The following is a 23,024-nucleotide window of genomic DNA, read 5'->3' as shown; positions in this document are numbered from 1 at the left end:
AATCTAATCTTAAATTTACTCTTTTTTAACTGTTTAAGTGACTTAAACAAGTTTAACTTTGTACCAAGATAATGTTTTTTTGTAAATGTGTGGCTATAAAAATAGCCGTTTGTTAATGTAATAGCCAGATACACACAAATTATTTTTTTGCGGTCTTCTTTGCTGCCTTTTTGGGAGTCTTTTTGACCTTCTTTGCTGCAGGTTTTTTAGCAACAGGCTTCTTTGTGGGTTTCTTAGCTGCTGGTTTCTTAGCCGAGGCTTTCTTTGTGGCAGGCTTCTTTGCTGCTTTCTTTGGCGTGCTCTTCTTTGCTGGCTTCTTTTTTGGTGTACTTTTCTTTGCAGTAGGCTTCTTTGCCGTTGGCTTTTTTGCTGCGGCCTTTTTCTTAGGTTTTTCTTTTTTTACCTGACCTAGCTTGAATGATCCAGAAGCACCAGTGCCTTTAGTTTGAATCAAATCGCCTGATGTTACTCCTCGTTTAAGAGCCATTTTCAGATGATGATCTGAGTTTTCAGCAACTTTGTAATTTGCATGAATATATTTTGTAATAGCTTGGCGAGATGAACCACCGCGTTCCTTTAGGGTAGCGATAGCAGCCTTGATCATGTCCACATATTTAGGGTGATCAGCTGTCTTCTTTGCAGCAGGTTTCTTCTTGGGTGCGATTTTCTTTGGAGAAGCTGCTTCACTCATTTTTAATGTTTTCTTACAACAATCCAACGATAAACGATGCTTGTTATCACAGTAGAAGTATACTAAACATTACCGTGTAAATGAGATATAATTTAAGACGGTGCGAAGTATGCGGACGTAAAAGTACCACTCCCGGGAATTGATTTGGCGCGAAAACAGAAATGTGTGTTTCTGTACATCGTATAATGTCCGTTTTGGGTGCCGCGACTATGCGAAAGCATGTTAATTTTTATTTGTAGTACGACGCAATAGTCTGCAAGAGAAGCTGCTGGAGTTTGAGGTCTTCAGCATTACATCTAGTCTGTTAATTTGGGCTTCTTCCGCGCTCGTGTTAGGATTTTCATAAAGCGTTCTTTGGTTTGCGTTGCGTATGTCGGCCTACATCATCGACACGGCCTGTTTCCGGCTATTAGGAGCAATTCATATATTGGGCACTGCGTTTCGACTTTTTTATTAGACCACAGTAAAAAAATTCACTCACAGAAGTCCCTTTCTTTCATGGCTACAAACACGAAGAATTCTGTCGTAAGTAAAACGAATGCGCAAGCCAAAATGACGATGGGGCGAAGTCATAAGCATGGCCCTGTGGCCCAATGGATAAGGCATCTGACTACGAATCAGGGGATTCCAGGTTCGACTCCTGGCAGGGTCGCACTGTCGCATTTCGGCTGCATGGTCTACTGTGTAACGCGCGCGCACGTTCTGGCGTAATGCGTTGATAAACGGAATGTACGCAGACATATTGGAAAGTAATATCACGCACTTAGTATCGTCGCCTTTGTTAGCATTCATGTAAGTTACCATCCACTCGCTACAGTCGCTCTCCATCCTACGGCTAAATCAACAGCCGTGATTTTTACTATGTCGCCGTCCATCCGTACGCGGTGACAGTTGTAAGCTTTACAGTAACGTGACATGCTCCACAAGCAGTTACGGTGTGTGGACGATGCCTATCATGGCAACGCTTGTTCTTTATCGCTTCTCGGCCTAATGGCTAAGATCAAGTGTAGTATCTGTTCTTATCAGTTTAATATCTGGTAGGCCATTCTCTGAATGGTCAGTATATTAATCTGATTTTTGGCCTTGGGTCATGGAGGTGGATTCATTCACGCCGTGACCACGGGTTGCCTTGGTGTTGCACTATTACCGATGGCGGCCCACATAAGCAATAAAAGAATAATAGCAGTCCTCTTTCCGACGGCACTCTGCATAGTCTACGGCGGGAACAAAACGCGTACACTGGGGGAGAATACAGCCTATGCCCCGCGACACGGCAGTTTATAACACACTCAAGCCACAAGCATTAACAAACTTTGAAGGGTACCCTCATGCTACGGTGCAGTTCCAACTCATACTTACCTGACGGGGAAGTAAAGACTGATCAATGAGGGTTTTCTTCCAGAGTGAGGCTCTTGCATTGCACTACGCTTGGGCTGACCTCTGCGATTACTGCAAACGTCAGTAACTCGACCGTACAATTTCTGGTAGTGGGGGCCTGCGTCCGCGCTCGCCCCCTCCTTAAGTCAAAATGAATGAGCTTAGAAAAGTTGCGCGGCCAAATGTCGGTGGTGACTTAAACGCTAAGGTAAAACCTCGCTTGGCTGTTACGAAACGTGATTGCGATATAAGTCCTCGGAAGGCGGCGGAATTTTATTTTATTTGCCATTCCGTCAGGGTTATTGGATGATCGGCAATAGATCGAGTTTGTATGCATTTGAAAGCTCTTTTTTCTCGTACTATCACCTGAAAATGTCGTAGGAAAATGTCATAGGAAACACTTTCAACAACCGCCACGTTCCTTAATTGTTATAACAAGAAATATATCACAGCAAATGAAAATGAAAAGCCTACGACACCGGGAGTTCCCAGGCGGTCCCCCATCCAAGTACTATCCCGGCCCGACGATGCTTAACTTCCGTGATCAGACGAGAACGGGTGTGTTCATCGTGGTATGGCCGTAGACATTAGTAGGTGCAAATACGTGCAATTTATTTTGACGTTGTGATCAAATTTTTTTATTTAATTTCTTTGAGTTACTTAGGACAAGGCGTATGCATGGATTATCTATTAGACTTTAAGGTTATAGTTTTGTGAAAAAAACAATGTTTTTTTAAAGATGTGTGGCTATAAAAATAGCCGTTGTTTTCTGAGTGTAGCGGTTTACTTCTTCTGTCCTTTGTCGTTCTTCTTTGGGAGTAAGACAGCTTGAATGTTTGGCAAAACACCACCAGCTGCAATGGTTACACCGCTCAAAAGTTTGTTTAATTCTTCATCATTACGAACAGCCAATTGTAAATGTCTTGGAATAATCCTAGCTTTTTTGTTGTCTCTTGCTGCGTTACCAGCCAACTCCAATATCTCAGCAGATAAATATTCCAAGACGGCTGCTAAGTAAACTGGTGCTCCAGATCCAATTCGGTTAGCATAGTGCCCTCTACGAAGGAATCTATGCACTCTACCGACTGGAAATTGAAGTCCAGCTCTTGAGGATCTTGTCTTGGCTTTAGCCTTAGCTTTTCCACCTTTTCCACGTCCAGACATAACTGCGATTTGATTTGTAAGTTAATACAAAAACGTACGAATATTTAACGTAAGTGTTAACGAAATAAACTTTACTCGTTTTTTCATCATAAAAATAGGATCGAAATCATGTTTTTTTAACCAATCATAATTAAGTATTAAACAAAAGATTTTTTTTTTAACCAATTAAATTGCGTATCGGCGTTTTCGGATCGAATTCGATCCGATTTTTTTACTTATAAACAAAAAGTTTTGACTTGCAGTTTAATGCTTATTTACAAGTTAAGTAGCAAAAATTTTTAACCATGTCTGACGCAGCAGCTAAAGGAGGAAAACAGGCACCTAAAGTAGCCAAGAAAGGTGAAAAAAGAGCCGGCAAAAAAGGAGGAAAGATTGGTGGAACTGGTGAAAAGAAACGCAAGAGAAAGAGAAAGGAAAGTTATGCTATTTACATCTACAATGTTTTGAAACAAGTTCACCCAGATGTCGGAGTTTCAAGCAAAGCTATGAGCATCATGAACTCATTTGTCAACGACATCTTTGAGCGCATTGCTTCCGAAGCTTCGCGTTTGGCTCTTCAAAACAAAAAGTCGACCATCTCTTCTCGTGAAATTCAAACCGCAGTACGTCTTCTCTTGCCTGGAGAACTTGCAAAACACGCAGTCAGTGAAGGAACAAAAGCCGTCACAAAATACACAAGCAGCAAGTAAACCAACGTCTACCAAACACAAACGGTCTTTTTTAAGACCACACATCTTTAAAAAAACATTTACTTGGCGTCACTACAAGTTAACCGAAGTTAATAAAACTTCTAAATAATGTGCTTAAGAACACTAGCCTACATTTAAAATACTTCCCCATGTGTGTGTGGATTAGCTTCACTTTTCATACGTATTATTAGCTGTACTTGCAGAAAAGACAAGTACATTGATCCATGTTATTGCTTACATTTAACTTAACCCAGCTTTTCACGGAAACACTCCCAGGCAAATTAACCCTACAAAGTATTTCTAAATTTTTTTTGTGTCATATATGACATAGTATCGTATAGCAATAAATGTAACTGTGACAAGACTTTACACATTGTGTAATTTGGAAGCGTGCACAAAGTAATGTTTTAAAAGATTTGTGGCTATAAAAATAGCCGTTTTTGTTGAGCAATGACAACGCTTAACCTCCGAATCCGTAAAGAGTTCTTCCTTGACGTTTTAAGGCATAAACAACATCCATAGCGGTAACGGTCTTGCGTTTAGCGTGCTCTGTGTAGGTTACAGCATCACGAATAACATTCTCTAAGAAAACCTTCAGTACACCTCTGGTTTCCTCATAGATAAGGCCAGAGATACGTTTGACACCACCTCGTCGAGCAAGACGCCGAATAGCAGGTTTTGTGATTCCCTGAATGTTATCACGAAGAATTTTTCGGTGACGTTTAGCACCTCCTTTTCCCAATCCTTTACCTCCTTTTCCGCGTCCAGACATATTGATATAGTTGCGTACAGAACGAGTACAAAAACAACGTTTGAGTTAACAGAATTCAGACAGCTTTAAAAAGAGGCCATAAAATTACCTACTGCTCGTGGAAACACCCTAATTAACCAATAGAGTTGCGTCATTACAAAATGTTCCGAACATTTTGTACATTTTTTTAAGTAAAACTGTAGTTTTTTTAAAAATTCGTGGTCTTAATGTTTCAGTAAGGCAATAAATTTGGCATCGTTGGAATTCGCCAAACCTTCTGCTACTTACTAAAAAAAAAAAAAGTCAAAAGCTTTTGTGTATCAGAAGATACAGCCGTTTTCCCGTAGCCAAAAAACACAGATTTTATAAAAATGTTAAAGTAATGAGCGTAATGTCATTATGCAGCCAATCAGAAATTACTTTCTTAGCACCAATCAAATGGTTTGTTTTGAACCTTAGCTGTCAATCAATATGAGAAATAAAACTTTGGCGCGATAGTGCATTTTAGACCGTCTTGTGTATCCGTACTACATCGACTTCTTAAAATATGGCTCGTACAAAGCAAACTGCACGTAAATCTACTGGAGGAAAGGCTCCACGAAAACAACTCGCCACTAAAGCTGCGAGGAAAAGCGCACCAGCTACTGGAGGAGTGAAAAAACCACATCGTTACAGACCTGGTACAGTTGCTCTCAGAGAAATCAGAAGATACCAGAAGTCAACCGAGCTCTTGATCCGCAAGTTGCCTTTCCAGCGTCTTGTGCGAGAAATTGCTCAGGACTTCAAAACAGATCTGCGATTCCAGAGCACAGCCGTTATGGCTCTGCAAGAGGCTTCTGAAGCGTACCTTGTTGGCTTGTTCGAGGATACTAACTTGTGTGCCATTCACGCAAAACGAGTTACAATCATGCCTAAAGACATCCAGTTGGCAAGAAGAATTCGTGGGGAACGTGCCTAAGCATCTTACCAAACAAAAAACGGCTATTTTTATAGCCACACATCCATAAAAAATATTACGGCTAGCTTTTTATATCAAACTTTGTCCTGCTTTCTGTTTAAATTTTATGCTACATAAAAATTTTATGCTACATAAAGTTTGACAATGTTAAAAATATGAAGGGCAAGAAAAGTAAAAGCAAGAAAATAAGAAATTTAAAAACGAAAATACTTAAACTTAGGGAATCTAATCTTAAATTTACTCTTTTTTAACTGTTTAAGTGACTTAAACAAGTTTAACTTTGTACCAAGATAATGTTTTTTTGTAAATGTGTGGCTATAAAAATAGCCGTTTGTTAATGTAATAGCCAGATACACACAAATTATTTTTTTGCGGTCTTCTTTGCTGCCTTTTTGGGAGTCTTTTTGACCTTCTTTGCTGCAGGTTTTTTAGCAACAGGCTTCTTTGTGGGTTTCTTAGCTGCTGGTTTCTTAGCCGAGGCTTTCTTTGTGGCAGGCTTCTTTGCTGCTTTCTTTGGCGTGCTCTTCTTTGCTGGCTTCTTTTTTGGTGTACTTTTCTTTGCAGTAGGCTTCTTTGCCGTTGGCTTTTTTGCTGCGGCCTTTTTCTTAGGTTTTTCTTTTTTTACCTGACCTAGCTTGAATGATCCAGAAGCACCAGTGCCTTTAGTTTGAATCAAATCGCCTGATGTTACTCCTCGTTTAAGAGCCATTTTCAGATGATGATCTGAGTTTTCAGCAACTTTGTAATTTGCATGAATATATTTTGTAATAGCTTGGCGAGATGAACCACCGCGTTCCTTTAGGGTAGCGATAGCAGCCTTGATCATGTCCACATATTTAGGGTGATCAGCTGTCTTCTTTGCAGCAGGTTTCTTCTTGGGTGCGATTTTCTTTGGAGAAGCTGCTTCACTCATTTTTAATGTTTTCTTACAACAATCCAACGATAAACGATGCTTGTTATCACAGTAGAAGTATACTAAACATTACCGTGTAAATGAGATATAATTTAAGACGGTGCGAAGTATGCGGACGTAAAAGTACCACTCCCGGGAATTGATTTGGCGCGAAAACAGAAATGTGTGTTTCTGTACATCGTATAATGTCCGTTTTGGGTGCCGCGACTATGCGAAAGCATGTTAATTTTTATTTGTAGTACGACGCAATAGTCTGCAAGAGAAGCTGCTGGAGTTTGAGGTCTTCAGCATTACATCTAGTCTGTTAATTTGGGCTTCTTCCGCGCTCGTGTTAGGATTTTCATAAAGCGTTCTTTGGTTTGCGTTGCGTATGTCGGCCTACATCATCGACACGGCCTGTTTCCGGCTATTAGGAGCAATTCATATATTGGGCACTGCGTTTCGACTTTTTTATTAGACCACAGTAAAAAAATTCACTCACAGAAGTCCCTTTCTTTCATGGCTACAAACACGAAGAATTCTGTCGTAAGTAAAACGAATGCGCAAGCCAAAATGACGATGGGGCGAAGTCATAAGCATGGCCCTGTGGCCCAATGGATAAGGCATCTGACTACGAATCAGGGGATTCCAGGTTCGACTCCTGGCAGGGTCGCACTGTCGCATTTCGGCTGCATGGTCTACTGTGTAACGCGCGCGCACGTTCTGGCGTAATGCGTTGATAAACGGAATGTACGCAGACATATTGGAAAGTAATATCACGCACTTAGTATCGTCGCCTTTGTTAGCATTCATGTAAGTTACCATCCACTCGCTACAGTCGCTCTCCATCCTACGGCTAAATCAACAGCCGTGATTTTTACTATGTCGCCGTCCATCCGTACGCGGTGACAGTTGTAAGCTTTACAGTAACGTGACATGCTCCACAAGCAGTTACGGTGTGTGGACGATGCCTATCATGGCAACGCTTGTTCTTTATCGCTTCTCGGCCTAATGGCTAAGATCAAGTGTAGTATCTGTTCTTATCAGTTTAATATCTGGTAGGCCATTCTCTGAATGGTCAGTATATTAATCTGATTTTTGGCCTTGGGTCATGGAGGTGGATTCATTCACGCCGTGACCACGGGTTGCCTTGGTGTTGCACTATTACCGATGGCGGCCCACATAAGCAATAAAAGAATAATAGCAGTCCTCTTTCCGACGGCACTCTGCATAGTCTACGGCGGGAACAAAACGCGTACACTGGGGGAGAATACAGCCTATGCCCCGCGACACGGCAGTTTATAACACACTCAAGCCACAAGCATTAACAAACTTTGAAGGGTACCCTCATGCTACGGTGCAGTTCCAACTCATACTTACCTGACGGGGAAGTAAAGACTGATCAATGAGGGTTTTCTTCCAGAGTGAGGCTCTTGCATTGCACTACGCTTGGGCTGACCTCTGCGATTACTGCAAACGTCAGTAACTCGACCGTACAATTTCTGGTAGTGGGGGCCTGCGTCCGCGCTCGCCCCCTCCTTAAGTCAAAATGAATGAGCTTAGAAAAGTTGCGCGGCCAAATGTCGGTGGTGACTTAAACGCTAAGGTAAAACCTCGCTTGGCTGTTACGAAACGTGATTGCGATATAAGTCCTCGGAAGGCGGCGGAATTTTATTTTATTTGCCATTCCGTCAGGGTTATTGGATGATCGGCAATAGATCGAGTTTGTATGCATTTGAAAGCTCTTTTTTCTCGTACTATCACCTGAAAATGTCGTAGGAAAATGTCATAGGAAACACTTTCAACAACCGCCACGTTCCTTAATTGTTATAACAAGAAATATATCACAGCAAATGAAAATGAAAAGCCTACGACACCGGGAGTTCCCAGGCGGTCCCCCATCCAAGTACTATCCCGGCCCGACGATGCTTAACTTCCGTGATCAGACGAGAACGGGTGTGTTCATCGTGGTATGGCCGTAGACATTAGTAGGTGCAAATACGTGCAATTTATTTTGACGTTGTGATCAAATTTTTTTATTTAATTTCTTTGAGTTACTTAGGACAAGGCGTATGCATGGATTATCTATTAGACTTTAAGGTTATAGTTTTGTGAAAAAAACAATGTTTTTTTAAAGATGTGTGGCTATAAAAATAGCCGTTGTTTTCTGAGTGTAGCGGTTTACTTCTTCTGTCCTTTGTCGTTCTTCTTTGGGAGTAAGACAGCTTGAATGTTTGGCAAAACACCACCAGCTGCAATGGTTACACCGCTCAAAAGTTTGTTTAATTCTTCATCATTACGAACAGCCAATTGTAAATGTCTTGGAATAATCCTAGCTTTTTTGTTGTCTTGCTGCGTTACCAGCCAACTCCAATATCTCAGCAGATAAATATTCCAAGACGGCTGCTAAGTAAACTGGTGCTCCAGATCCAATTCGGTTAGCATAGTGCCCTCTACGAAGGAATCTATGCACTCTACCGACTGGAAATTGAAGTCCAGCTCTTGAGGATCTTGTCTTGGCTTTAGCCTTAGCTTTTCCACCTTTTCCACGTCCAGACATAACTGCGATTTGATTTGTAAGTTAATACAAAAACGTACGAATATTTAACGTAAGTGTTAACGAAATAAACTTTACTCGTTTTTTCATCATAAAAATAGGATCGAAATCATGTTTTTTTAACCAATCATAATTAAGTATTAAACAAAAGATTTTTTTTTTAACCAATTAAATTGCGTATCGGCGTTTTCGGATCGAATTCGATCCGATTTTTTTACTTATAAACAAAAAGTTTTGACTTGCAGTTTAATGCTTATTTACAAGTTAAGTAGCAAAAATTTTTAACCATGTCTGACGCAGCAGCTAAAGGAGGAAAACAGGCACCTAAAGTAGCCAAGAAAGGTGAAAAAAGAGCCGGCAAAAAAGGAGGAAAGATTGGTGGAACTGGTGAAAAGAAACGCAAGAGAAAGAGAAAGGAAAGTTATGCTATTTACATCTACAATGTTTTGAAACAAGTTCACCCAGATGTCGGAGTTTCAAGCAAAGCTATGAGCATCATGAACTCATTTGTCAACGACATCTTTGAGCGCATTGCTTCCGAAGCTTCGCGTTTGGCTCTTCAAAACAAAAAGTCGACCATCTCTTCTCGTGAAATTCAAACCGCAGTACGTCTTCTCTTGCCTGGAGAACTTGCAAAACACGCAGTCAGTGAAGGAACAAAAGCCGTCACAAAATACACAAGCAGCAAGTAAACCAACGTCTACCAAACACAAACGGTCTTTTTTAAGACCACACATCTTTAAAAAAACATTTACTTGGCGTCACTACAAGTTAACCGAAGTTAATAAAACTTCTAAATAATGTGCTTAAGAACACTAGCCTACATTTAAAATACTTCCCCATGTGTGTGTGTGGATTAGCTTCACTTTTCATACGTATTATTAGCTGTACTTGCAGAAAAGACAAGTACATTGATCCATGTTATTGCTTACATTTAACTTAACCCAGCTTTTCACGGAAACACTCCCAGGCAAATTAACCCTACAAAGTATTTCTAAATTTTTTTTGTGTCATATATGACATAGTATCGTATAGCAATAAATGTAACTGTGACAAGACTTTACACATTGTGTAATTTGGAAGCGTGCACAAAGTAATGTTTTAAAAGATTTGTGGCTATAAAAATAGCCGTTTTTGTTGAGCAATGACAACGCTTAACCTCCGAATCCGTAAAGAGTTCTTCCTTGACGTTTTAAGGCATAAACAACATCCATAGCTGGTAACGGTCTTGCGTTTAGCGTGCTCTGTGTAGGTTACAGCATCACGAATAACATTCTCTAAGAAAACCTTCAGTACACCTCTGGTTTCCTCATAGATAAGGCCAGAGATACGTTTGACACCACCTCGTCGAGCAAGACGTCGAATAGCAGGTTTTGTGATTCCCTGAATGTTATCACGAAGAATTTTTCGGTGACGTTTAGCACCTCCTTTTCCCAATCCTTTACCTCCTTTTCCGCGTCCAGACATATTGATATAGTTGCGTACAGAACGAGTACAAAAACAACGTTTGAGTTAACAGAATTCAGACAGCTTTAAAAAGAGGCCATAAAATTACCTACTGCTCGTGGAAACACCCTAATTAACCAATAGAGTTGCGTCATTACAAAATGTTCCGAACATTTTGTACATTTTTTTAAGTAAAACTGTAGTTTTTTTAAAAATTCGTGGTCTTAATGTTTCAGTAAGGCAATAAATTTGGCATCGTTGGAATTCGCCAAACCTTCTGCTACTTACTAAAAAAAAAAAAAGTCAAAAGCTTTTGTGTATCAGAAGATACAGCCGTTTTCCCGTAGCCAAAAAACACAGATTTTATAAAAATGTTAAAGTAATGAGCGTAATGTCATTATGCAGCCAATCAGAAATTACTTTCTTAGCACCAATCAAATGGTTTGTTTTGAACCTTAGCTGTCAATCAATATGAGAAATAAAACTTTGGCGCGATAGTGCATTTTAGACCGTCTTGTGTATCCGTACTACATCGACTTCTTAAAATATGGCTCGTACAAAGCAAACTGCACGTAAATCTACTGGAGGAAAGGCTCCACGAAAACAACTCGCCACTAAAGCTGCGAGGAAAAGCGCACCAGCTACTGGAGGAGTGAAAAAACCACATCGTTACAGACCTGGTACAGTTGCTCTCAGAGAAATCAGAAGATACCAGAAGTCAACCGAGCTCTTGATCCGCAAGTTGCCTTTCCAGCGTCTTGTGCGAGAAATTGCTCAGGACTTCAAAACAGATCTGCGATTCCAGAGCACAGCCGTTATGGCTCTGCAAGAGGCTTCTGAAGCGTACCTTGTTGGCTTGTTCGAGGATACTAACTTGTGTGCCATTCACGCAAAACGAGTTACAATCATGCCTAAAGACATCCAGTTGGCAAGAAGAATTCGTGGGGAACGTGCCTAAGCATCTTACCAAACAAAAAACGGCTATTTTTATAGCCACACATCCATAAAAAATATTACGGCTAGCTTTTTATATCAAACTTTGTTCTGCTTTCTGTTTAAATTTTATGCTACATAAAAATTTTATGCTACATAAAGTTTGACAATGTTAAAAATATGAAGGGCAAGAAAAGTAAAAGCAAGAAAATAAGAAATTTAAAAACGAAAATACTTAAACTTAGGGAATCTAATCTTAAAATTACTCTTTTTTAACTGTTTAAGTGACTTAAACAAGTTTAACTTTGTACCAAGATAATGTTTTTTTGTAAATGTGTGGCTATAAAAATAGCCGTTTGTTAATGTAATAGCCAGATACACACAAATTATTTTTTTGCGGTCTTCTTTGCTGCCTTTTTGGGAGTCTTTTTGACCTTCTTTGCTGCAGGTTTTTTAGCAACAGGCTTCTTTGTGGGTTTCTTAGCTGCTGGTTTCTTAGCCGAGGCTTTCTTTGTGGCAGGCTTCTTTGCTGCTTTCTTTGGCGTGCTCTTCTTTGCTGGCTTCTTTTTTGGTGTACTTTTCTTTGCAGTAGGCTTCTTTGCCGTTGGCTTTTTTGCTGCGGCCTTTTTCTTAGGTTTTTCTTTTTTTACCTGACCTAGCTTGAATGATCCAGAAGCACCAGTGCCTTTAGTTTGAATCAAATCGCCTGATGTTACTCCTCGTTTAAGAGCCATTTTCAGATGATGATCTGAGTTTTCAGCAACTTTGTAATTTGCATGAATATATTTTGTAATAGCTTGGCGAGATGAACCACCGCGTTCCTTTAGGGTAGCGATAGCAGCCTTGATCATGTCCACATATTTAGGGTGATCAGCTGTCTTCTTTGCAGCAGGTTTCTTCTTGGGTGCGATTTTCTTTGGAGAAGCTGCTTCACTCATTTTTAATGTTTTCTTACAACAATCCAACGATAAACGATGCTTGTTATCACAGTAGAAGTATACTAAACATTACCGTGTAAATGAGATATAATTTAAGACGGTGCGAAGTATGCGGACGTAAAAGTACCACTCCCGGGAATTGATTTGGCGCGAAAACAGAAATGTGTGTTTCTGTACATCGTATAATGTCCGTTTTGGGAGCCGCGACTATGCGAAAGCATGTTAATTTTTATTTGTAGCACGACGCAATAGTCTGAAAGAGAAGCTGCTGGAGTTTGAGGTCTTCAGCATTACATCTACTCTGTTAATTTGGGCTTCTTCCGCGCCCGTGTTAGGATTTTCATAAAGCGTTCTTTGGTTTGCGTTGCGTATGTCGGCCTACATCATCGACACGGCCTGTTTCCGGCTATTAGGAGCAATTCATATATTGGGCACTGCGTTTCGACTTTTTTATTAGACCACAGTAAAAAAATTCACTCACAGAAGTCCCTTTCTTTCATGGCTACAAACACGAAGAATTCTGTCGTAAGTAAAACGAATGCGCAAGCCAAAATAACGATGGGGCGAAGTCATAAGCATCGCCCTGTGGCCCAATGGATAAGGCATCTGACTACGAATCAGGGGATTCCAGGTTCGACTCCTGGCAGGGTCGCACTGTCGCATTTCGGCTGCATGGTCTACTGTGTAACGCGCGCGCACGTTCTGGCGTAATGCGTTGATAAACGGAATGTACGCAGTCATATTGGAAAGTAATATCACGCACTTAGTATCGTCGCCTTTGTTAGCATTCATGTAAGTTACCATCCACTCGCTACAGTCGCTCTCCATCCTACGGCTAAATCAACAGCCGTGATTTTTACTATGTCGCCGTCCATCCGTACGCGGTGACAGTTGTAAGCTTTACAGTAACGTGACATGCTCCACAAGCAGTTACGGTGTGTGGACGATGCCTATCATGGCAACGCTTGTTCTTTATCGCTTCTCGGCCTAATGGCTAAGATCAAGTGTAGTATCTGTTCTTATCAGTTTAATATCTGGTAGGCCATTCTCTGAATGGTCAGTATATTAATCTGATTTTTGGCCTTGGGTCATGGAGGTGGATTCATTCACGCCGTGACCACGGGTTGCCTTGGTGTTGCACTATTACCGATGGCGGCCCACATAAGCAATAAAAGAATAATAGCAGTCCTCTTTCCGACGGCACTCTGCATAGTCTACGGCGGGAACAAAACGCGTACACTGGGGGAGAATACAGCCTATGCCCCGCGACACGGCAGTTTATAACACACTCAAGCCACAAGCATTAACAAACTTTGAAGGGTACCCTCATGCTACGGTGCAGTTCCAACTCATACTTACCTGACGGGGAAGTAAAGACTGATCAATGAGGGTTTTCTTCCAGAGTGAGGCTCTTGCATTGCACTACGCTTGGGCTGACCTCTGCGATTACTGCAAACGTCAGTAACTCGACCGTACAATTTCTGGTAGTGGGGGCCTGCGTCCGCGCTCGCCCCCTCCTTAAGTCAAAATGAATGAGCTTAGAAAAGTTGCGCGGCCAAATGTCGGTGGTGACTTAAACGCTAAGGTAAAACCTCGCTTGGCTGTTACGAAACGTGATTGCGATATAAGTCCTCGGAAGGCGGCGGAATTTTATTTTATTTGCCATTCCGTCAGGGTTATTGGATGATCGGCAATAGATCGAGTTTGTATGCATTTGAAAGCTCTTTTTTCTCGTACTATCACCTGAAAATGTCGTAGGAAAATGTCATAGGAAACACTTTCAACAACCGCCACGTTCCTTAATTGTTATAACAAGAAATATATCACAGCACCATTGAAATGAAAAGGCAACAAATGAAAATGAAAAGCCTACGACACCGGGAGTTCCCAGGCGGTCCCCCATCCAAGTACTATCCCGGCCCGACGATGCTTAACTTCCGTGATCAGACGAGAACGGGTGTGTTCATCGTGGTATGGCCGTAGACATTAGTAGGGGCAAATACGTGCAATTTATTTTGACGTTGTGATCAAATTTTTTTATTTAATTTCTTTGAGTTACTTAGGACAAGGCGTATGCATGGATTATCTATTAGACTTTAAGGTTATAGTTTTGTGAAAAAAACAATGTTTTTTTAAAGATGTGTGGCTATAAAAATAGCCGTTGTTTTCTGAGTGTAGCGGTTTACTTCTTCTGTCCTTTGTCGTTCTTCTTTGGGAGTAAGACAGCTTGAATGTTTGGCAAAACACCACCAGCTGCAATGGTTACACCGCTCAAAAGTTTGTTTAATTCTTCATCATTACGAACAGCCAATTGTAAATGTCTTGGAATAATCCTAGCTTTTTTGTTGTCTCTTGCTGCGTTACCAGCCAACTCCAATATCTCAGCAGATAAATATTCCAAGACGGCTGCTAAGTAAACTGGTGCTCCAGATCCAATTCGGTTAGCATAGTGCCCTCTACGAAGGAATCTATGCACTCTACCGACTGGAAATTGAAGTCCAGCTCTTGAGGATCTTGTCTTGGCTTTAGCCTTAGCTTTTCCACCTTTTCCACGTCCAGACATAACTGCGATTTGATTTGTAAGTTAATACAAAAACGTACGAATATTTAACGTAAGTGTTAACGAAATAAACTTTACTCGTTTTTTCATCATAAAAATAGGATCGAAATCATGTTTTTTTAACCAATCATAATTAAGTATTAAACAAAAGATTTTTTTTTTAACCAATTAAATTGCGTATCGGCGTTTTCGGATCGAATTCGATCCGATTTTTTTACTTATAAACAAAAAGTTTTGACTTGCAGTTTAATGCTTATTTACAAGTTAAGTAGCAAAAATTTTTAACCATGTCTGACGCAGCAGCTAAAGGAGGAAAACAGGCACCTAAAGTAGCCAAGAAAGGTGAAAAAAGAGCCGGCAAAAAAGGAGGAAAGATTGGTGGAACTGGTGAAAAGAAACGCAAGAGAAAGAGAAAGGAAAGTTATGCTATTTACATCTACAATGTTTTGAAACAAGTTCACCCAGATGTCGGAGTTTCAAGCAAAGCTATGAGCATCATGAACTCATTTGTCAACGACATCTTTGAGCGCATTGCTTCCGAAGCTTCGCGTTTGGCTCTTCAAAACAAAAAGTCGACCATCTCTTCTCGTGAAATTCAAACCGCAGTACGTCTTCTCTTGCCTGGAGAACTTGCAAAACACGCAGTCAGTGAAGGAACAAAAGCCGTCACAAAATACACAAGCAGCAAGTAAACCAACGTCTACCAAACACAAACGGTCTTTTTTAAGACCACACATCTTTAAAAAAACATTTACTTGGCGTCACTACAAGTTAACCGAAGTTAATAAAACTTCTAAATAATGTGCTTAAGAACACTAGCCTACATTTAAAATACTTCCCCATGTGTGTGTGTGGATTAGCTTCACTTTTCATACGTATTATTAGCTGTACTTGCAGAAAAGACAAGTACATTGATCCATGTTATTGCTTACATTTAACTTAACCCAGCTTTTCACGGAAACACTCCCAGGCAAATTAACCCTACAAAGTATTTCTAAATTTTTTTTGTGTCATATATGACATAGTATCGTATAGCAATAAATGTAACTGTGACAAGACTTTACACATTGTGTAATTTGGAAGCGTGCACAAAGTAATGTTTTAAAAGATTTGTGGCTATAAAAATAGCCGTTTTTGTTGAGCAATGACAACGCTTAACCTCCGAATCCGTAAAGAGTTCTTCCTTGACGTTTTAAGGCATAAACAACATCCATAGCGGTAACGGTCTTGCGTTTAGCGTGCTCTGTGTAGGTTACAGCATCACGAATAACATTCTCTAAGAAAACCTTCAGTACACCTCTGGTTTCCTCATAGATAAGGCCAGAGATACGTTTGACACCACCTCGTCGAGCAAGACGTCGAATAGCAGGTTTTGTGATTCCCTGAATGTTATCACGAAGAATTTTTCGGTGACGTTTAGCACCTCCTTTTCCCAATCCTTTACCTCCTTTTCCGCGTCCAGACATATTGATATAGTTGCGTACAGAACGAGTACAAAAACAACGTTTGAGTTAACAGAATTCAGACAGCTTTAAAAAGAGGCCATAAAATTACCTACTGCTCGTGGAAACACCCTAATTAACCAATAGAGTTGCGTCATTACAAAATGTTCCGAACATTTTGTACATTTTTTTAAGTAAAACTGTAGTTTTTTTAAAAATTCGTGGTCTTAATGTTTCAGTAAGGCAATAAATTTGGCATCGTTGGAATTCGCCAAACCTTCTGCTACTTACTAAAAAAAAAAAAAGTCAAAAGCTTTTGTGTATCAGAAGATACAGCCGTTTTCCCGTAGCCAAAAAACACAGATTTTATAAAAATGTTAAAGTAATGAGCGTAATGTCATTATGCAGCCAATCAGAAATTACTTTCTTAGCACCAATCAAATGGTTTGTTTTGAACCTTAGCTGTCAATCAATATGAGAAATAAAACTTTGGCGCGATAGTGCATTTTAGACCGTCTTGTGTATCCGTACTACATCGACTTCTTAAAATATGGCTCGTACAAAGCAAACTGCACGTAAATCTACTGGAGGAAAGGCTCCACGAAAACAACTCGCCACTAAAGCTGCGAGGAAAAGCGCACCAGCTACTGGAGGAGTGAAAAAACCACATCGTTACAGACCTGGTACAGTTGCTCTCAGAGAAATCAGAAGATACCAGAAGTCAACCGAGCTCTTGATCCGCAAGTTGCCTTTCCAGCGTCTTGTGCGAGAAATTGCTCAGGACTTCAAAACAGATCTGCGATTCCAGAGCACAGCCGTTATGGCTCTGCAAGAGGCTTCTGAAGCGTACCTTGTTGGCTTGTTCGAGGATACTAACTTGTGTGCCATTCACGCAAAACGAGTTACAATCATGCCTAAAGACATCCAGTTGGCAAGAAGAATTCGTGGGGAACGTGCCTAAGCATCTTACCAAACAAAAAACGGCTATTTTTATAGCCACACATCCATAAAAAATATTACGGCTAGCTTTTTATATCAAACTTTGTTCTGCTTTCTGTTTAAATTTTATGCTACATAAAAATTTTATGCTACATAAAGTTTGACAATGTTAAAAATATGAAGGGCAAGAAAAGTAAAAGCAAGAAAATAAGAAATTTAAAAACGAAAATACTTAAACTTAGGGAATCTAATCTTAAAATTACTCTTTTTTAACTGTTTAAGTGACTTAAACAAGTTTAACTTTGTACCAAGATAATGTTTTTTTGTAAATGTGTGGCTATAAAAATAGCCGTTTGTTAATGTAATAGCCAGATACACACAAATTATTTTTTTGCGGTCTTCTTTGCTGCCTTTTTGGGAGTCTTTTTGACCTTCTTTGCTGCAGGTTTTTTAGCAACAGGCTTCTTTGTGGGTTTCTTAGCTGCTGGTTTCTTAGCCGAGGCTTTCTTTGTGGCAGGCTTCTTTGCTGCTTTCTTTGGCGTGCTCTTCTTTGCTGGCTTCTTTTTGGTGTACTTTTCTTTGCAGTAGGCTTCTTTGCCGTTGGCTTTTTTGCTGCGGCCTTTTTCTTAGGTTTTTCTTTTTTTACCTGACCTAGCTTGAATGATCCAGAAGCACCAGTGCCTTTAGTTTGAATCAAATCGCCTGATGTTACTCCTCGTTTAAGAGCCATTTTCTGATGATGATCTGAGTTTTCAGCAACTTTGTAATTTGCATGAATATATTTTGTAATAGCTTGGCGAGATGAACCACCGCGTTCCTTTAGGGTAGCGATAGCAGCCTTGATCATGTCCACATATTTAGGGTGATCAGCTGTCTTCTTTGCAGCAGGTTTCTTCTTGGGTGCGATTTTCTTTGGAGAAGCTGCTTCACTCATTTTTAATGTTTTCTTACAACAATCCAACGATAAACGATGCTTGTTATCACAGTAGAAGTATACTAAACATTACCGTGTAAATGAGATATAATTTAAGACGGTGCGAAGTATGCGGACGTAAAAGTACCACTCCCGGGAATTGATTTGGCGCGAAAACAGAAATGTGTGTTTCTGTACATCGTATAATGTCCGTTTTGGGAGCCGCGACTATGCGAAAGCATGTTAATTTTTATTTGTAGCACGACGCAATAGTCTGAAAGAGAAGCTGCTGGAGTTTGAGGTCTTCAGCATTACATCTACTCTGTTAATTTGGGCTTCTTCCGCGCCCGTGTTAGGATTTTCATAAAGCGTTCTTTGGTTTGCGTTGCGTATGTCGGCCTACATCATCGACACGGCCTGTTTCCGGCTATTAGGAGCAATTCATATATTGGGCACTGCGTTTCGACTTTTTTATTAGACCACAGTAAAAAAATTCACTCACAGAAGTCCCTTTCTTTCATGGCTACAAACACGAAGAATTCTGTCGTAAGTAAAACGAATGCGCAAGCCAAAATAACGATGGGGCGAAGTCATAAGCATCGCCCTGTGGCCCAATGGATAAGGCATCTGACTACGAATCAGGGGATTCCAGGTTCGACTCCTGGCAGGGTCGCACTGTCGCATTTCGGCTGCATGGTCTACTGTGTAACGCGCGCGCACGTTCTGGCGTAATGCGTTGATAAACGGAATGTACGCAGTCATATTGGAAAGTAATATCACGCACTTAGTATCGTCGCCTTTGTTAGCATTCATGTAAGTTACCATCCACTCGCTACAGTCGCTCTCCATCCTACGGCTAAATCAACAGCCGTGATTTTTACTATGTCGCCGTCCATCCGTACGCGGTGACAGTTGTAAGCTTTACAGTAACGTGACATGCTCCACAAGCAGTTACGGTGTGTGGACGATGCCTATCATGGCAACGCTTGTTCTTTATCGCTTCTCGGCCTAATGGCTAAGATCAAGTGTAGTATCTGTTCTTATCAGTTTAATATCTGGTAGGCCATTCTCTGAATGGTCAGTATATTAATCTGATTTTTGGCCTTGGGTCATGGAGGTGGATTCATTCACGCCGTGACCACGGGTTGCCTTGGTGTTGCACTATTACCGATGGCGGCCCACATAAGCAATAAAAGAATAATAGCAGTCCTCTTTCCGACGGCACTCTGCATAGTCTACGGCGGGAACAAAACGCGTACACTGGGGGAGAATACAGCCTATGCCCCGCGACACGGCAGTTTATAACACACTCAAGCCACAAGCATTAACAAACTTTGAAGGGTACCCTCATGCTACGGTGCAGTTCCAACTCATACTTACCTGACGGGGAAGTAAAGACTGATCAATGAGGGTTTTCTTCCAGAGTGAGGCTCTTGCATTGCACTACGCTTGGGCTGACCTCTGCGATTACTGCAAACGTCAGTAACTCGACCGTACAATTTCTGGTAGTGGGGGCCTGCGTCCGCGCTCGCCCCCTCCTTAAGTCAAAATGAATGAGCTTAGAAAAGTTGCGCGGCCAAATGTCGGTGGTGACTTAAACGCTAAGGTAAAACCTCGCTTGGCTGTTACGAAACGTGATTGCGATATAAGTCCTCGGAAGGCGGCGGAATTTTATTTTATTTGCCATTCCGTCAGGGTTATTGGATGATCGGCAATAGATCGAGTTTGTATGCATTTGAAAGCTCTTTTTTCTCGTACTATCACCTGAAAATGTCGTAGGAAAATGTCATAGGAAACACTTTCAACAACCGCCACGTTCCTTAATTGTTATAACAAGAAATATATCACAGCACCATTGAAATGAAAAGGCAACAAATGAAAATGAAAAGCCTACGACACCGGGAGTTCCCAGGCGGTGCCCCATCCAAGTACTATCCCGGCCCGACGATGCTTAACTTCCGTGATCAGACGAGAACGGGTGTGTTCATCGTGGTATGGCCGTAGACATTAGTAGGGGCAAATACGTGCAATTTATTTTGACGTTGTGATCAAATTTTTTTATTTAATTTCTTTGAGTTACTTAGGACAAGGCGTATGCATGGATTATCTATTAGACTTTAAGGTTATAGTTTTGTGAAAAAAACAATGTTTTTTTAAAGATGTGTGGCTATAAAAATAGCCGTTGTTTTCTGAGTGTAGCGGTTTACTTCTTCTGTCCTTTGTCGTTCTTCTTTGGGAGTAAGACAGCTTGAATGTTTGGCAAAACACCACCAGCTGCAATGGTTACACCGCTCAAAAGTTTGTTTAATTCTTCATCATTACGAACAGCCAATTGTAAATGTCTTGGAATAATCCTAGCTTTTTTGTTGTCTCTTGCTGCGTTACCAGCCAACTCCAATATCTCAGCAGATAAATATTCCAAGACGGCTGCTAAGTAAACTGGTGCTCCAGATCCAATTCGGTTAGCATAGTGCCCTCTACGAAGGAATCTATGCACTCTACCGACTGGAAATTGAAGTCCAGCTCTTGAGGATCTTGTCTTGGCTTTAGCCTTAGCTTTTCCACCTTTTCCACGTCCAGACATAACTGCGATTTGATTTGTAAGTTAATACAAAAACGTACGAATATTTAACGTAAGTGTTAACGAAATAAACTTTACTCGTTTTTTCATCATAAAAATAGGATCGAAATCATGTTTTTTTAACCAATCATAATTAAGTATTAAACAAAAGATTTTTTTTTTAACCAATTAAATTGCGTATCGGCGTTTTCGGATCGAATTCGATCCGATTTTTTTACTTATAAACAAAAAGTTTTGACTTGCAGTTTAATGCTTATTTACAAGTTAAGTAGCAAAAATTTTTAACCATGTCTGACGCAGCAGCTAAAGGAGGAAAACAGGCACCTAAAGTAGCCAAGAAAGGTGAAAAAAGAGCCGGCAAAAAAGGAGGAAAGATTGGTGGAACTGGTGAAAAGAAACGCAAGAGAAAGAGAAAGGAAAGTTATGCTATTTACATCTACAATGTTTTGAAACAAGTTCACCCAGATGTCGGAGTTTCAAGCAAAGCTATGAGCATCATGAACTCATTTGTCAACGACATCTTTGAGCGCATTGCTTCCGAAGCTTCGCGTTTGGCTCTTCAAAACAAAAAGTCGACCATCTCTTCTCGTGAAATTCAAACCGCAGTACGTCTTCTCTTGCCTGGAGAACTTGCAAAACACGCAGTCAGTGAAGGAACAAAAGCCGTCACAAAATACACAAGCAGCAAGTAAACCAACGTCTACCAAACACAAACGGTCTTTTTTAAGACCACACATCTTTAAAAAAACATTTACTTGGCGTCACTACAAGTTAACCGAAGTTAATAAAACTTCTAAATAATGTGCTTAAGAACACTAGCCTACATTTAAAATACTTCCCCATGTGTGTGTGTGGATTAGCTTCACTTTTCATACGTATTATTAGCTGTACTTGCAGAAAAGACAAGTACATTGATCCATGTTATTGCTTACATTTAACTTAACCCAGCTTTTCACGGAAACACTCCCAGGCAAATTAACCCTACAAAGTATTTCTAAATTTTTTTTGTGTCATATATGACATAGTATCGTATAGCAATAAATGTAACTGTGACAAGACTTTACACATTGTGTAATTTGGAAGCGTGCACAAAGTAATGTTTTAAAAGATTTGTGGCTATAAAAATAGCCGTTTTTGTTGAGCAATGACAACGCTTAACCTCCGAATCCGTAAAGAGTTCTTCCTTGACGTTTTAAGGCATAAACAACATCCATAGCGGTAACGGTCTTGCGTTTAGCGTGCTCTGTGTAGGTTACAGCATCACGAATAACATTCTCTAAGAAAACCTTCAGTACACCTCTGGTTTCCTCATAGATAAGGCCAGAGATACGTTTGACACCACCTCGTCGAGCAAGACGTCGAATAGCAGGTTTTGTGATTCCCTGAATGTTATCACGAAGAATTTTTCGGTGACGTTTAGCACCTCCTTTTCCCAATCCTTTACCTCCTTTTCCGCGTCCAGACATATTGATATAGTTGCGTACAGAACGAGTACAAAAACAACGTTTGAGTTAACAGAATTCAGACAGCTTTAAAAAGAGGCCATAAAATTACCTACTGCTCGTGGAAACACCCTAATTAACCAATAGAGTTGCGTCATTACAAAATGTTCCGAACATTTTGTACATTTTTTTAAGTAAAACTGTAGTTTTTTTAAAAATTCGTGGTCTTAATGTTTCAGTAAGGCAATAAATTTGGCATCGTTGGAATTCGCCAAACCTTCTGCTACTTACTAAAAAAAAAAAAAGTCAAAAGCTTTTGTGTATCAGAAGATACAGCCGTTTTCCCGTAGCCAAAAAACACAGATTTTATAAAAATGTTAAAGTAATGAGCGTAATGTCATTATGCAGCCAATCAGAAATTACTTTCTTAGCACCAATCAAATGGTTTGTTTTGAACCTTAGCTGTCAATCAATATGAGAAATAAAACTTTGGCGCGATAGTGCATTTTAGACCGTCTTGTGTATCCGTACTACATCGACTTCTTAAAATATGGCTCGTACAAAGCAAACTGCACGTAAATCTACTGGAGGAAAGGCTCCACGAAAACAACTCGCCACTAAAGCTGCGAGGAAAAGCGCACCAGCTACTGGAGGAGTGAAAAAACCACATCGTTACAGACCTGGTACAGTTGCTCTCAGAGAAATCAGAAGATACCAGAAGTCAACCGAGCTCTTGATCCGCAAGTTGCCT

General features: G+C 40.4%; 14 non-coding genes across 14 annotated transcripts; 10 read left to right on the top strand and 4 right to left on the bottom strand.

Moving 5' to 3' along the window:
- The first annotated feature begins 1,270 nt into the window (after positions 1 to 1,270).
- On the top strand, positions 1,271 to 1,343 carry Trnar-acg (transfer RNA arginine (anticodon ACG)). Its single transcript has one exon. It is a non-coding gene; the product is annotated as a tRNA-Arg (tRNA).
- Positions 1,344 to 1,665: 322 nt separating this feature from the next.
- Positions 1,666 to 1,857, top strand: LOC130661064 (U2 spliceosomal RNA). Its single transcript, XR_008988259.1, has one exon. It is a non-coding gene; the product is annotated as a U2 spliceosomal RNA (small nuclear RNA).
- A 185-nt stretch (positions 1,858 to 2,042) lies between these two features.
- LOC130660014 (U1 spliceosomal RNA) lies at positions 2,043 to 2,207 on the top strand. Its single transcript, XR_008987216.1, has one exon. It is a non-coding gene; the product is annotated as a U1 spliceosomal RNA (small nuclear RNA).
- A 328-nt stretch (positions 2,208 to 2,535) lies between these two features.
- On the bottom strand, positions 2,536 to 2,654 carry LOC130658055 (5S ribosomal RNA). The gene has a single exon (XR_008985272.1). It is a non-coding gene; the product is annotated as a 5S ribosomal RNA (ribosomal RNA).
- Positions 2,655 to 7,122: 4,468 nt separating this feature from the next.
- On the top strand, positions 7,123 to 7,195 carry Trnar-acg (transfer RNA arginine (anticodon ACG)). The gene has a single exon. It is a non-coding gene; the product is annotated as a tRNA-Arg (tRNA).
- Positions 7,196 to 7,517: 322 nt separating this feature from the next.
- On the top strand, positions 7,518 to 7,709 carry LOC130661063 (U2 spliceosomal RNA). The gene has a single exon (XR_008988258.1). It is a non-coding gene; the product is annotated as a U2 spliceosomal RNA (small nuclear RNA).
- Positions 7,710 to 7,894: 185 nt separating this feature from the next.
- LOC130660013 (U1 spliceosomal RNA) lies at positions 7,895 to 8,059 on the top strand. The gene has a single exon (XR_008987215.1). It is a non-coding gene; the product is annotated as a U1 spliceosomal RNA (small nuclear RNA).
- A 328-nt stretch (positions 8,060 to 8,387) lies between these two features.
- On the bottom strand, positions 8,388 to 8,506 carry LOC130658053 (5S ribosomal RNA). Its single transcript, XR_008985271.1, has one exon. It is a non-coding gene; the product is annotated as a 5S ribosomal RNA (ribosomal RNA).
- A 4,864-nt stretch (positions 8,507 to 13,370) lies between these two features.
- LOC130661060 (U2 spliceosomal RNA) lies at positions 13,371 to 13,562 on the top strand. The gene has a single exon (XR_008988256.1). It is a non-coding gene; the product is annotated as a U2 spliceosomal RNA (small nuclear RNA).
- A 185-nt stretch (positions 13,563 to 13,747) lies between these two features.
- On the top strand, positions 13,748 to 13,912 carry LOC130660012 (U1 spliceosomal RNA). Its single transcript, XR_008987214.1, has one exon. It is a non-coding gene; the product is annotated as a U1 spliceosomal RNA (small nuclear RNA).
- A 350-nt stretch (positions 13,913 to 14,262) lies between these two features.
- On the bottom strand, positions 14,263 to 14,381 carry LOC130658052 (5S ribosomal RNA). The gene has a single exon (XR_008985270.1). It is a non-coding gene; the product is annotated as a 5S ribosomal RNA (ribosomal RNA).
- Positions 14,382 to 19,245: 4,864 nt separating this feature from the next.
- LOC130661059 (U2 spliceosomal RNA) lies at positions 19,246 to 19,437 on the top strand. Its single transcript, XR_008988255.1, has one exon. It is a non-coding gene; the product is annotated as a U2 spliceosomal RNA (small nuclear RNA).
- Positions 19,438 to 19,622: 185 nt separating this feature from the next.
- On the top strand, positions 19,623 to 19,787 carry LOC130660011 (U1 spliceosomal RNA). The gene has a single exon (XR_008987213.1). It is a non-coding gene; the product is annotated as a U1 spliceosomal RNA (small nuclear RNA).
- Positions 19,788 to 20,137: 350 nt separating this feature from the next.
- LOC130658912 (5S ribosomal RNA) lies at positions 20,138 to 20,256 on the bottom strand. The gene has a single exon (XR_008986125.1). It is a non-coding gene; the product is annotated as a 5S ribosomal RNA (ribosomal RNA).
- Positions 20,257 to 23,024: the final 2,768 nt, after the last annotated feature.

Source organism: Hydractinia symbiolongicarpus, chromosome 9 (genome assembly GCF_029227915.1).
Source record: "Hydractinia symbiolongicarpus strain clone_291-10 chromosome 9, HSymV2.1, whole genome shotgun sequence".
Lineage (NCBI taxonomy): Eukaryota > Metazoa > Cnidaria > Hydrozoa > Anthoathecata > Hydractiniidae > Hydractinia > Hydractinia symbiolongicarpus.
The sequence above is the reverse complement of the archived record's forward strand: the minus strand, read 5'-3'. Positions and strand labels throughout refer to the sequence as shown.